The sequence below is a fragment of the Physeter macrocephalus genome, chromosome 8 (genome assembly GCF_002837175.3).
Source record: "Physeter macrocephalus isolate SW-GA chromosome 8, ASM283717v5, whole genome shotgun sequence".
Lineage (NCBI taxonomy): Eukaryota > Metazoa > Chordata > Mammalia > Artiodactyla > Physeteridae > Physeter > Physeter macrocephalus.
The window spans coordinates 102,466,197-102,480,963 of record NC_041221.1 but is presented as its reverse complement, the minus strand read 5'-3'; the positions used below and the strand labels follow the sequence as shown (position 1 = coordinate 102,480,963).

The 14,767-nt window shown below is 36.9% G+C and overlaps 1 pseudogene; it reads left to right on the top strand.

Annotated features, from left to right (window-relative positions):
• The first annotated feature begins 9,856 nt into the window (after positions 1-9,856).
• LOC102989203 (dematin-like) lies at positions 9,857-14,172 on the top strand (annotated as a pseudogene).
• Positions 14,173-14,767: the final 595 nt, after the last annotated feature.

The window sequence follows — 14,767 nt, the reverse complement described above, 5'->3', positions numbered from 1 at the left end:
GGAATAAAGATGCAGACATAGAGAATGGACTTGAGGACATGGGGAGGGGGAAGGGTAAATGTTTATTTTAATGCTAAACCTTTGGAAACTCTCCAAAAAAATCGGAGCAACAGTTTCATGCTTTCCATGAAGATGGTGACATTTATCCTCTGGCTTTATGTGCCTCTATGACACCTCTACAGTTTGAGAATGTCAGCTAAATGATATATAAGAATTACAAAACCACATATTATAAAAGAAAATAAAGTTTTCAGTAAAGATGAGAAATTCAAAACAGGAAAATAAAGGTGGAAAATATCTGAAATCATGAATGAATGCAGTTTGTACAGTAATGTCTTATCATCTGTGGCTTTGGCAATCATGTTTTTATTTTTCTATAGAATGGAAAAATATATATTATTGTATATTGTGCCATTATATATATCTGCATAAAATTTTTAAACTGCATGCATATATTTCTACATAGAATAGTTCCAATCCCCATGAGCAAATAGTCTACTGGAATGATTACTTCCCCACTTTTCTGGGCCACATAAATGAGTCTAGGGGATACTGCAGGTATAAGGCATCTGTTTAAACCACATGTTCTCAATATATAGATAGAAAAGTATAAATACATGTCCTTCAGGATCTTCATAATTTGTGAACATGCCAAGCAGTTATATAAGCATTTGGCTGAGACTTACTAAAAAGGCAAAAACGAATTTAAGTGTAAGATACATTAAATTTCAAGTCAGTAAGGGTTGGTTTGAAAACTTTAAAAAGAAATCACTTTGCATAATCTAAAACTTCTAGGAGAATCTGCCTCAGCAGATTACACCACTTCAGCAATATTTCTTGAACAACTAAAAGTGATTCCAGAGAAAAGTTACCTCTAGTGTGTGTGTATATGTGTGTGTGTTTAACTAGTGGTTTGGTTTCAATGGGATGAATAAATTTAAAGCAAATTTCTAACTCAGATTGATCTTGTTTATTGTGGAAATGGATTTTTACTATAATTTTTATTTCCTGAGGTTTAACTTTTTAAAATATATTAAATGCAATTTTTTTTCTGCATTCTTGGTCTAGTCAACTTTAGTTTTGCCACACACTGTACTTTTCACTAATATAAAACCTATGCTTGGCAATGGATCACTGTGCAAAAAATAGATGCCAGGATGACGCAGTCTGCTAAGTAGATGTGGATCCCAAATCCACTTGGGATTTGGACCCAAGATTTTAGAAATGCAATTGATTACATGATTCACAGCATCCAGGAGGTAATAATAAACCAGTGACAGTCAGGACATTCTTGATTTCTCATATCAGGCTCAAAGTTTCTGGAGTCATCTCTGATGTCTCCCTAACTTCAGGTCCCATATTTAATAATCAAGTCCCGAAGTTCCACTGTCATGGATCTTTCAAATCAATTTCTTCCTTTCTATTCTCTTTGCCAACACCACATTTCAGACTTGCATTATCACAATCTGTTCTGTCACAATACAGACTTCACGCTAATCAATCCTGAAAATGCCATCAGGTTAATCTTCATAAAATGCAATTCCGGGCATGTCACTCACCTGCTCAAAAACTTTCAGCAGCTCCCCAGTAAGCCTAGAGAATAAAGTCTCTATTTCTTAGCTTAAAATTCAAACTGTCCCCTGTATTATAATTATTGTTGGATATTTAGTTTCTTCTTAGGTGGTGGAACCAGTTTTTCCTTTTTACATAGAAAGCAACTGGCACAGAAATTTACTAGAAGTATGAATTCATTCTTATAGATTCTATCATGACTCACAAATCTACCTTTCTCAGTTCTAACATTTAATTATCATAGGATTATGCTTTCTTATTTTTAATTTCCTCTGGACAATAATATTCATTACTCCAGAAATTTTTCTACTATGGTTTTTCAGAATTAAGTATCAGAGACAGTTTCTCAAAAGTAGCATTCACTATTTTTTCTATATTATTGACATGAGACAAAGAAGAAAAGACATTCCATTACTTATCTGTGGAGCATAAAATCCTTGAGGTCAGAGATTGACCCTAATCTTCAGTCCTCCTCAATCTACCTTTACTTCCTTCTTCAACTTCTCAGCAGCCTTGTATGAGTCCAACAAATGTATTCACTAACTTCTGAATGCCCAGCCATGGAGAAATCAGGTAAGAAAAGAAAGTATGAAATGATATTTTCAAAGGCCATATTTGTCTAATCACTTTATTCTGCATTAACAGTCCACCTGTTCTGGGTTGTTTATCAGTGCTGTCTCTCTCTGCACGGAGAAAGATTACAGGTGAATCTCCACATGGATAATTTGGATGGGAGATCACTTAGACCACTTGTGTTCAATTCATAACTAAAAATACTATTGGGGCCCCATAAATGTTAAATAGCACTAAGAATAATAATAACTAAGCTCTTCTTAGTAGATGTGCTCCTGGGTACACCCACTTGAATTTCTCCAATTACAATTCAAGAACATTTCAGTTCCCTTTATTCAGAACCATTATTCAGGCTCTTCTGGAAATGTTTTATTCAGTTTGCACATCTCTTCTCCACAGTCTTTGATTTAGAATTCAGCTCTCTAATAATGAGGGGAAATTGGGGTCTGAAAGAGAAAAACACCATTTTCTTAAATGATGAATGCTGCAGGCACACATTGTCTTAAATTACAATACAACTACATTTTAAAAATATCCATGATCACATCTCTGACATTACAGCATAATGACATGAGTAACATCAAAAACTGGTTTGAAAGGATTTTAGGGGTATTCTCTAGGCAAAGTGTGTGACCTGACTAGACAGGCATTGTGAGTATAAGTAAAAAACAGAAAATATCTTTTTCATTTTGTGGTGGTGGTTGCTCTTATTGTTGTTGCCATTGCTAATAAAGAAAAAGGTCTGATCCCTCTGGAAGGCTGTGCTCAACCCTTTCCCGGGGCTGTAGTTTACTCTGCTATTCACACCAGAGGACATTGGGGCAGCATCTTAGGCACTGTAATGAGATCTGAGCAAAAAAAGCTTTCAAAATATCAATAAATCAGCCCTGTTTATCCCCAGCTCAGAGAGTTGGGACAACTCATTGTGAGACTTCCCTGTTTTTAACTCCGGAGCAGGCTGTTTTGCTTTGACTCCTTCGTAAACCCAAGCGTTACACATATCTACCTGGCCATTCCTGGGGAAAAAAAGAAATAGAAAGAGTCAATCCTGGAGCATCTGAGTATTATAAGTTTGGAGAGCTTTAAGAGTCCAGCTGAGGCAACAGGGAACTCACAGCTTAATGACTGCTTGCTAATGGAGGAATGAAAGGACATGATGGACACAGAAGCAGTGTCGGACAAGTGTCGTGGTGGGGAAATCTGCCAACCTGACAATGCCTTACCCAGGAAATAGGGATGCATTTAGAACCACACTATTTTTAAATGACCACCATGACAAGAGCTGTTAAGTATTAAACAGGTGTGTGCTATCCGTGATTGCATTTGGATCTCGCAATTTAGTGGTGTCAGTAGAACTAATGACTGAGACGGATAAAGTGGCATACTTCCCTCATGGATTAAGATTCTGTATGAAAGCCAAAATAAAGTGCTGCACACCTGCCACATTTGAGAAAACACAGTCATAATTCCTAAGATGCTTATCTAAACTTTCTGGTCTTAAATTCTCAAATGGATCATCTGAAAAGATTTCAGATATTTGCAAGTTACAGAAAATCACAAAACTTCTTTGGGCATATATCAGTTCCAATCTCTTACTCAGGCTAGCTTCAAAATTACATTTACTATGACTCCTGCACGTGTAATCTAGTAAGATCACTGACATATATTAATTACTATAAGATGAAACAAAACAATGATGTAGAATAAGACAGTAGTTTTAAAAAATCCCCAGTTCCAATGCTTTACACTTGAATTTGTTAAATTTTTAAGTATATACATAAACACAATTTGGCAGGTGAAATAAAAACTTGCAAAATATCTTTGAAATTTCCCCTCAGAATTTTAATCTACTTTATAAACATTATATTTCCTTCCTTTTTTCTTCAATATAAGTAAGACTATAATTGAGTTTTTTCTGAAAATAGCTCAGTAATTCAAAAACTCTTTGCTCTATTCAAGATGTTTTGCTATGAATTATACAGTGTAAACTAATAAATAAGACATTAGTCCATATCATCAAAAAACTTATTCTGTAAGTGGAAATTACATCTTCAGAAAAGCACAAATATAATATATGAAGATTTAATTGCCATAAGAGAGATAAAAAATAATTGGAGCAATAAAAAATTTTAATTAAAAATTATGCTTTCAAAATTTGAAGATAATATTGAGACACATCTCAGACAAATGGAAGAATTTCAACAGAGATAAAAGGTAAGGGCTTTTTGGGAAAAGAGAATATTTTAAGTAATATTAAAATAGATATAATAAAATTATCTTCATAGAAGATACACAAATCAATCAATGTGATACACCACATCAACAAAAGAAAAGACAAAACCACATGATCATCTCAACAGATGCAGAAAAAGCATTTGACAAAATTCAACATCCATTCGTGATTAAAAAAAAAACTCTTACCAATGTAGGTATAGAGGGAGCATATCTCAACTTAATAAATGCTATTTATGACAAGACCACAACCAATATAATACTCAATGTGAAAAACTGAAAGCCTTCCTGCTAAAATCTGGAATAAAACAAGGACGCTCATCCTCACTTCTCTTCAACATAGTATTGGAAGTCCTAGCCACAGCAATCAGACAAGAAAAAGAAATAAAAGGTATCCAAATTGGAAGGGAAAAGGTAAAATTGTCATTATATGCACATGACATGATACTATATATAGAAAACCCTAAAGACTCCACACAAAAACTACTAGAACTGATAAATGAATTCAGCAAGGTAGCAGGATACAAGATTAACACACAGAAATCAGTTGCATTTTGTTACACTAACAATGAAATATTAGAAAGGGAATGTAAAAAAAACAATACCTTTTAAAACCACACCAAAAAAAATAATAAAATAAAATACTTAGGAATAAACCTGATCAAAGAGGTGAAAGACTTATATGCTGAGAACTATAAAACATTAACTCATTATTGCCCAGGGGATTTTTGCAGAAACTAATGCCTGTGGCCAGAGATTTTTATTTTGGCCAGCCAAAAATTGATTCTGTTATTTCACTAACACCTTGTTGGTTATTACATTCAATAGTTACACCTGACACACCTGTAAAGTCTTCTAACTTTTGTGAAATGTTGTCTTCAATCCACTCCTCTGTAGAAGCAAAGGAGCATTCTCCAGCACTGTGAGTTTCATTTTCACTTTCCATATCAGAATCAATCACTAAAGTTTTTGTCTTTTTATTGGTCGAACAGTCACATCGTCTGAATCAGAACTATGTTCTGAAGAACTATCATCTTCTGAGACACTAGTATATGTGTCGCTCGGACAATCAGAGAAAGTATCTGCATAAAATTCACCGAAAAATTCTTCTTCACTCAAACTTTCGTGATGTGTCATTTTTGAAAATTTTACGTTTATAACATACACAAGGTTGGAACAAAAACCTAATGGAGCAGAATGCGAATGATAATGACAATCATAAGTTGTATAATGAACCCTTCATCAATTGTAAGCTCTAACAACTTCGCACAGTGATGTTAGTTGTAGCACTCTCTATAAACGTATTGATAACATCTCCAGTCAATAACGTTTGGGTAACAAAAGACATACTAATATGTCTCCAGTCCATAATGTGTTAATAAAGGAAATTAAAGATGATTCAAAGAAATGGAAAGGTAACCCATACTCTTGGATTGGAAGACTTAATATTGTTAAAATGGCCATACTTCCCAAAGGAATATACAGATTTAATGTGACCCCTATCAAATTACCCATGACATTTTTCACAGAACTAGAACAAATAATACTAACATTTATATGGAATCATAAAAGATCCAGAATTGCCAAAGCAATTCTGAGGAAAAAGAACAAAGCAGGAGGCATAACCCTTCCAGACTTCAGACAATACTACAAAACTACAGTAATCAAAGCAGTGTGGTATTGGCACAACAACAGATATACGGATCAATGGAACAGAAGAGAGAGCCCAGAAGTAAACCAACATACCTATGGTCAATTAATCTTCGACAAAGGAGGCAATATAAAATGGGAAAAAGATAGTCTCTTCAGCAAATGGTGCTGGAAAAGTTGGACAGCTGCATGTAAATCAATGAAGTTAGAACACACCCTCACACCATGTACAAAAGTAAATTCAAAATGGCTTGAAGAATTAATTATAAGACATCATAAAACTCCTAGAAGAGAACATAGGCAACACATTCTCTGATATAAATCGTACCAATGTTTTCTTAGGTCAGTCTCCCAAGGCAACAGAAATAAAAACAATAATCAACAAATGGGACCTAATCAAACTTACAAGCTTTTGCATAGCAAAGGAAGCCATCAACAAAATGAAAAAACAACCTATGGAACAGGAGAAAATATTTGCATATGATGTGACCAACAAGGGTTTAATTTCCAAAGTATACAAACAGCTCATACAACTCAACAACAACAACAAAAAACCCAATCAAAAAATGTGCAGAGGACCTAAATAGACATTTCTCCAAAGAAGACATATGGATGACCAATAGGTACAGGAAAAGGTGCTCAACATCACTAATTATTAGAGAAATGCAAATCAAAACTACAGTGAGGTACCACCTTACACAAGTCAGAATGGCCATCATTTAAAAGTCTACAAATAACAAATGCTGGAGAGGGTGTGGAGAAAAGGGAACCCTCTTATGCTACTGGTGGGAATGTAAGTTGGTGCAGCCATTATGGAAAACAGTATGGAGATTCCTCAGAAAACTAAAAATAGAATTACCATGTGATCCAGCAATTATCTGGGCAACTCTGTAATTCAAAAATATACATGCACCCCTATGTTTATAGCAGCACTATTCACACTGGCCAAGACATGGAAACAACCTAAATGTTCATTGACAAATGAATAGATAAAGAAGATGTGTACATATATACAATGCAATACTACTCAGCCATAAAAAAGAACAAAATAATGCCATTTGCAGCAACATGGAAGCAACTAGAGATTATCATACTAAGTGAAGCAAGTCAGAAAGAGAAAGACAAATACCATATGATATCACTTATATGTGGAATCTAAAATATGACAAAAATTAACCTATCTATGAAGTAGAAACAGACTCACAGACATTGAGAACAGATTTGCAGTTGCCAAGGGGGAGGGGTGGTGAGGGAGGGAAGGATTGGGAGTTTGTGGTTAGTAGATGCAAACTATTACATATAGAATGGATGGACAACAGGTGCTACTTTATAGCACAGGGAACTATATTCAATGTCCTGGGCTAAACCATAATGGAAAAGAATAAACAAGAATGTGTGTGTGTGCATATATATATATACACACACACACACATATATGTATAACTCAGTCACTCTGCTGTACAGAAGAAATTAACACAATATTGTAAATAAACTATACTTCAATAAAAAAATAAAAATAAAAGGATTCAAATTCCAATGCAAAAAAAAACAAAAACAAAAATAACATTTTCCCCATGTGTTTCCCTGAATACTTTAGGAAATCCTGTCCAGAATTAAGACAGATGTAAGAGAAATCTGAAGCTCTCTTCTATATTATCCCTAAAAGCTGATGAGTCCAAAAACCACAATTTGGTTTCTTTTATTTCTAAACAACTTAATAATATCCATAACTTATTTCTTTTTTAATATAAATACATTGGCCAAATCTTTTAATGGACTGTAGCTAGAAAAAGAGACCGTAGCTGTTTACTGGTAAGATTTACACCTATAGTTTAAAATTCATGCTATCTGGGTGAACACTGGGACCTAATAAACACCTCCATATACCCATTAAACAGAAATTTTAGAAGGGGTCTAGTACAGGTTCTTGAAGGAGGCATTAACAGTAGTACCCTCAGGTCTCACATTAATGGTAAGTAAAATAATTCCCAGGTGAGAAATGATGCTATTAAAACTAAGTAGGGAAAAATTGAGGCACAAGTAATTGGTTAGCCATTTCCTTCTTCTCCTTTTTTTTTTTCCTTTTTTTTTTTGTAATTATAAGGTCTTCTTTTTTCCTCCCCAATGTCTTGGTGTTAAGGACTTTCAAATTGTATTAAAACTCGTAGCTGATTTAGGAAGAGCTAGAATTTCTATGCTTAAATTACTGATTCTAACCCATAAGTCATATTGCAGCAGGGGAACATAACACAGTTACCTGGGAACTTTTTAAACTAAATACAGTCCCCAACACATACCTCATGCAATGGAAATCTTCCTATATCTGCCATTTGCCATTAAAACCACTACAAAGTAAGCCATGGCTTCTGATGGTAGTGGATCAAATTTCTAGGGTGTATTATTTATGTATTAACTAAGAGATTGAGAAACACCTTTGTATCAACTAAGAGTTTAATTATGCAGTAATTCAATAAACATTTTTTGAGCAACTACTACCTGCCCAGCACCTAGCCTCTAGGAATACAACAGTGTGGAAAATAGACACAGTATTAAATAAGCCAGCAAGTTCAGCATGGAGAGAACTATGATAGGTATAAAACAGAGCATTATGGGACTATGCAGAAAAAACACTAACCCAGTCTTAGTGAGTCAACAGAAAATGTCCAGTGGAATTGGAATCTGTATTGAAACATAAATGATGAAACGACTTAGGCAAAAAGGAAGAGAATAAAGTCCCCAACAGAGGCAACAGTCTATATTAACGCCCAGTGGTGGGGAAATTATATAATGTTTCAAGAACTAAAGAAATCCAGAATGACCACAGTATAGAATTAAAGTAGAAGAAAGGGAAAGGAGATTGAGCAGTACAGAGATAAAAGATGAGGCTAGAGAAGTAAAGAGGGGTCAGATCAAGGGTGCATTAAGCCATGTAAACATGTTTGAATTCTACCAAGAGAACACAGAAGAACAGATGAATATTTTAAACAGGAGAGAGACCTAAGTTTTTCCTTGAGAAAGAAAACTGATTGCAATGTGCAGAACATATGAGGTGGGGAGGGTCTAGAATCATGGAAATAGGTTAATACTCAAACTTGTTTTGTGTTTACTTCTGAATAAAAGTTCAACTAAGTATTAAACAATCAGAACTCTCTGGATAACCACTGATTATTCTGTGAATTATCTAGTTAAAACACAGTGTCTTAACGATTATACTTAATAATTGCACTGTTTATAATCTAAGTTGTTTACTATCTGAGGTTTAACACTCAGAGTTGATTAAATTGGGTAACTCCTCTCTTGGATGGTAGCAGTAACCTTCAGTGGAATGCTAACTACCTCTGAGAATTATGCTTAACTCAGAATTTCTTTGCCATAGGAGTAATTGATTTTAGGCTGGGTGAACTGTTTCTTAATATATATGCCCACAGGGAGAAAGTCATTTTAATAAGATGCTTCTATAAGCCACACCCTACTTAAAACAGAAGGTTTCCCCTTTGTCTTCATAAGCAAAAACTGAAGGAGCCCTGTTTATCCTTAAGTAAACAACTGGAAGGTAATGTAATACTGAGTCGGTGGTCTGCAAAGTACCTCTTTGCCAATTCATCTATCCATGTTTTGCTTTTGTTTTTAACTATAGCTTTCCTAGAAAGTACATCTATGTTTAACCTTATTGAATACCACTAATTTGACCTAAATCTGCTTGTACTGGTCTTTCAGCTGTTCTCTTGATTTCATGATCCACTGTTTTGCTCTGCTGCCACTATGACACAACTAAAATAAAAGTATCCAAATAATTGGAAATTGTGGAGGGGAGGTAATAAAATAAACAATGTTATCTCAGAGATCAAGGTAAAAGATGGAGTCTTTAAAAAATATAAAATCATTGATTCATCTAAGCAGTCAAATTCTGATGCTGAGTCACAGACTTGACCCAATGGAGTATAAGCACTAAGGATTGCTCAAGACTAGCAACTGAATTGTGGGGAAAACAGCTTATAAATCTATTTCTATTCAAGTTTATATAACCGTCCTTTAAAAATTTTAATTTTAGTGTATGTTTGCTAACTCAGAAAATTACATTAATATCATATTATGTTAAATTTATTTATAAGTACATAAGTGTTCATCTATTTGGGACTAAACTGCCGATATAATACTGTTAATGTTATATAATCAAATTTACCATTCATTGTTCTTACTATGTGGCATCTAGTTTACAAAACCCCACAGACAGCCTATTTTATGGGAATTTACATTCAATTCAAAAACAGTTGCTTTAAACTTATCTAGTCATGGCTGGTATTATGATCCTTTAAAAGTAATTTCCAGAAACTTTAATCTCTCTCAAACTGCTGATGATAACCTGGCTTATTTTATATGGTACACAAATAAACATTTTGTGATTTATTTTAATGGCAGCTGGAAATATAGAGCTAGCACACAAACTAGCACACAAATCAATGGACAGTCACATGCTGGGCACAATGACTTGGCTGCCATCCCCCAGGACAAGGCCATCTTGGACATGGGGCGGCCTAACCTCACAATCTACAAGCCCCACTTTACCTTCCCTCATGGAACACGTGGAGCTGCCCAGAAGCCAGGAGCTCACTGTCACCCAAATCTACACCCCCCTACCATCTCCATCACCCTGGAGGTGTGGGCAGAGAGCTGGTCTCCTGGAACCATCTCTCAGATTTTAGCCCCAAGAACCAGCCTCTACCATTTCCATCATCCCAAGACCACCTGCCCAGATTCCAACATCTACAAGAAGTTACTCATCTACAAACAGAGAGAGTTCATGGTAGGCAGCCCTCAGAGTAAGGCTTTCATTGAGGAACTCATCACTGAGTCACCCAAGTTCCCTGTATCCCAGCCTCCTGACTCCAACCAGATGGCCAAGATCCAAACTGACTACTGGTCTGCCTCCCATGACTCTTCATTGTGGAGACAGAATGGAGGATGCAGAAGCCATCTCAGGGACTTCCCTAGTGGTGCAGTGGTTAAGAATCCGCCTGCCAATGCAGGGGACACAGGTTCGATCCCTGGTCCGGGAAGATCCCACATGCTGTGGAGCAACTAAGCCTGTGCACCACAACTACTGAGACTGCACTCTAGAGCCTGCAAGCCACAACTACTGAACACGCCACAACTACTGAAGCCCACACGCCTAGAGCCTGTGCTCCACAAGAGAAGCCACCGCAAAGAGAAGCACACACACCCCAACGAAGAGTAGCGTCTGCTCACCCCAACTGGAGAAAGCCCGTGCAGCAACAAAAACCCAATGCAGCCAAAAATAAATAAATAAAAATTTTAAAAATTAATAAATAAATAAAAAGTGTTTTTTTTTTTTTTTAAAAAGGCATCTCACAGGGAGGCAGACGAAGAGAAGGAAGAGGAGGGCGATGGTGACTCCAGAGAAGAAATGGCACTCAAGGAAGCGTCACAGAGAGAAACTCAGTAAGGTGATGTCCAACTTGGGAAAGATGGCCTTGAAAGACGAGATGGAAAAGTCATTGCCTATCCAGAGAGAACCAGTCCCTACTGGACTGGACACCCTTTCATACTTCCTTACACCATGGAAAGTCTAATTGTTCTCTCTCTGCCTATGGCAGGACCACCCTGAGTTTACTATACTTCTCAGACTTCAGCCCATGGGGAGTGAGAATGGAAGCTGACATCTTGCTGATCTGTCCCTATGAAATGCTGGTGGTGACCAGTAAGAGGCAAACGAAGTTGCCTCCAGGCTTGACAGGCATTTGTCAGCCAAGGACTTCTCAAGGGTATTTTCCATGTCTTCTGCAGCCCTGGGGTTGTGGGACATGGACTTCCTTCCCCACAATGAGGGAGCAGTCCTCTTTCTCTCATCCCTGGTCCTCACTGGATGGGGCAAACCCAGCCTGGACTCAAGCACACACAGAGTAGATGTTTGTGACCTTTCCCTGCCTCCATCCCCACATGAAGGTTCCCAGAGGAAATTAAGGAAAAATAAATATGGCACTTAAGAGGTCAGACCTGTCAGCTGTCTTGACCAATGGGTGGGTAGAACCCCCAGCCCTGGAAGGAGGAGGGTGAGAGTGGGAAGCAGCCAGGCAGGCAGGGAAAGCTCTGGGATCCCGTGTGTACCCAAGCACTCCTCCTCACTTCACCTTTTACAGCTCCCCCATCACCATGACCTCCAGACTCTTTGACTCTAGTAAAAGCAGGCTCCAGCTCAGGGAAATCTCAAACAGGGAGGCCGCCCTGCCCTCTATCTAGTTCACCTTGTCCTCTACTTGCGACCCCCAAGCTTCAAAGACTCTTGCTCCAAACCTGTGGCTTCCCCTAAAACCTTGGCTAAGAGTGGAGATGTCACCAAAACAAAATCCTTGCCCACCATCAGCCTCCAGGCAGAGTCAGCTAGAACTCTACCTTCTAGTACCAGCCCAAATCCTGGGCAGAACCCAGGCCTTCAAACTCCCTTGGATGGGATCAAGAGGCCAGGCTACAGGAGCATTTCTGAATGTCCTGGCTACCAGGTCCTGCTCCTACTCATACCTAAAGAAGGTAATTTATTGGAGCACCACCCCCTCACACTGCATTTCTCACCTAACTCTCTGCCCTACCTTAATCATACTCGCAGCTTTTCCTCTTTACAAATACATATTTGTATATAATTTTTATATACAGATGTAAATAGGTATAGATATATCTATCTCTGGGTCTGGGTTGTATTGCCCAGAGCCTGGGCACGATGCATGTGATAATGCTGGGGAGGGGGGACTCTGCTTGGAATTAAAGGTTCCATTGGGTCCCCCCCAAAGAAAGATACATGTATATAAATATCATTACGTGAACATTCTATTATTGCCAATATTTAAGTGAAAGTAAAATAAGACCCATTGAGAAAGGGTGGATGTGAAATGTGTGTGTGTGTCTGTGTGTGTGTGTGTGTGTGTGTGTGTGTCTGTGTGTGTGTGTAAAGAGAGACAGAGACAGAGATAGGGAATCCAAGTATAAGTGATACGCAGAAAAGGCAAAAATATGAAGGTAGCTTTTTTCCCGCCTTCAGACTTTAACTGAAACATCAACTCGTCCTAAGTCTTGAGCCTGCTGGCCTTTGGACTGGAACTATATATTCTCAGCTCTCCTGGGTCTCCAGCTTGCCAAATCACTCTGCAGGTCTTGGAACTTGCTAGCCTCCATAATCATGAGCCCGTTCCTCAATTCGTTATAATAAACATCTTTCTAGAAAGATAGATAAACAAAAATGTCGGAAACAGATGTTGTATTGTGCCATTATGCATGAATGCGCACGCTCGCAGGCGCACGCGCACACACACACACACACACACACACACACACATTCTTTTTCTCTACAGTACCCCAACTGAGACACTGTTATATAAGAGGACTGAGGACAATATCTCCATTCTAACACGAGGACCAAGAGATCAGTTCATGCTTCATATGTTATCCGGTGATGGAAACAACATAAAAAGAATAGTTATCTCCCAGCATAACAATGCATTTGATAACACCTGCACATTTTTATAAAATGCTTACCTGAAAAAAAAAATTATTATTAAGGTTAGCCAAAAGTTAAGTGAGTCTTATTAATAATTGTATTTTTAATTTTCTCCTCACCAAATGATTTATTTTCATGTGCTTCTAATCATGGGAGCACACTTTAATATAGCTATAGAGTGTAGCCCTGAAGAGATGGCCCATTTACCATTGTGCAGTAATATAAAAGCAATGGCAGCTAGTCATACAGGTGTTTTCAATATCCATCGTACATGGTATACAGCCCTTGGTTCAGTGGATAATCCAACTGTAAACAGTGACTCATTGTTAACAACTCTGGGAAATAGGATTAACAATTTCTAATTTCAAAGTAAACCTATTTCATTTTTGTCCTGCAAATAAAAACAATGCGTTCAGAGATTTAGCTTTTCAGATTTCAGAGCTTCCCAGAAACAAAAATGTTGGAAACAAATTTTTTTTTGTACCGATGCCATTATTGGAAACCATTGAGTATATGTTCTTAATAGCTTTTTAACAGTTTGGTACCAAAATAATGATGATGACAATGACGACGACGATGATGATAGTAATAGTAATAAAAATAAATTGAAGTTCAATCAGATGAAACTTAAAATTTGAATTGAAAAAAATTTAATTGAATCTCTGAAAACTAAAAATCTTGTAAGTATCTACTACTCAATGTAATCAGGAGAAAGATAAAAAGCTTACTTAATATTAGAAAGCTTTGTTTCCAAAACGAAAGTTTTAGGTGAAATTTTAGGAATCCGGTGTGCCTTAGAACACAGTTAAATGGAATCAATAATCTTGTAATTTTTGTGACTTGTTTATTATACAATTCTAAAACCTATTTTCCTCTACCTTATCTGTGAATTCCTTTAGTAGAATATTGCCTCAATTGAAATCTATACCTCTACACTGAGTTACAGACTCTTCTCAACTCCCTATTCCAAAGAATAGAGGATGGTGGCTTTATTCTGCTTTTAGAATACAAAAGTGTCACTGTGTAAGGCCATAGGGTCTCTGTCAATAACACTCATGCCTGGCTTTTAAAAAATGTTCATGCTTGAACCCTATACTCAGGGATTTCTCTAATTGGTTTGAAACTGCTAATCTGTGTTTTTTAAGCTCTCCAGATATTTACATATTATACAGCTATAGCGGGAAACACTAGCCTGGATTAACCAAGGAAGGGTTACTCCAAAAGGAAGCGTGA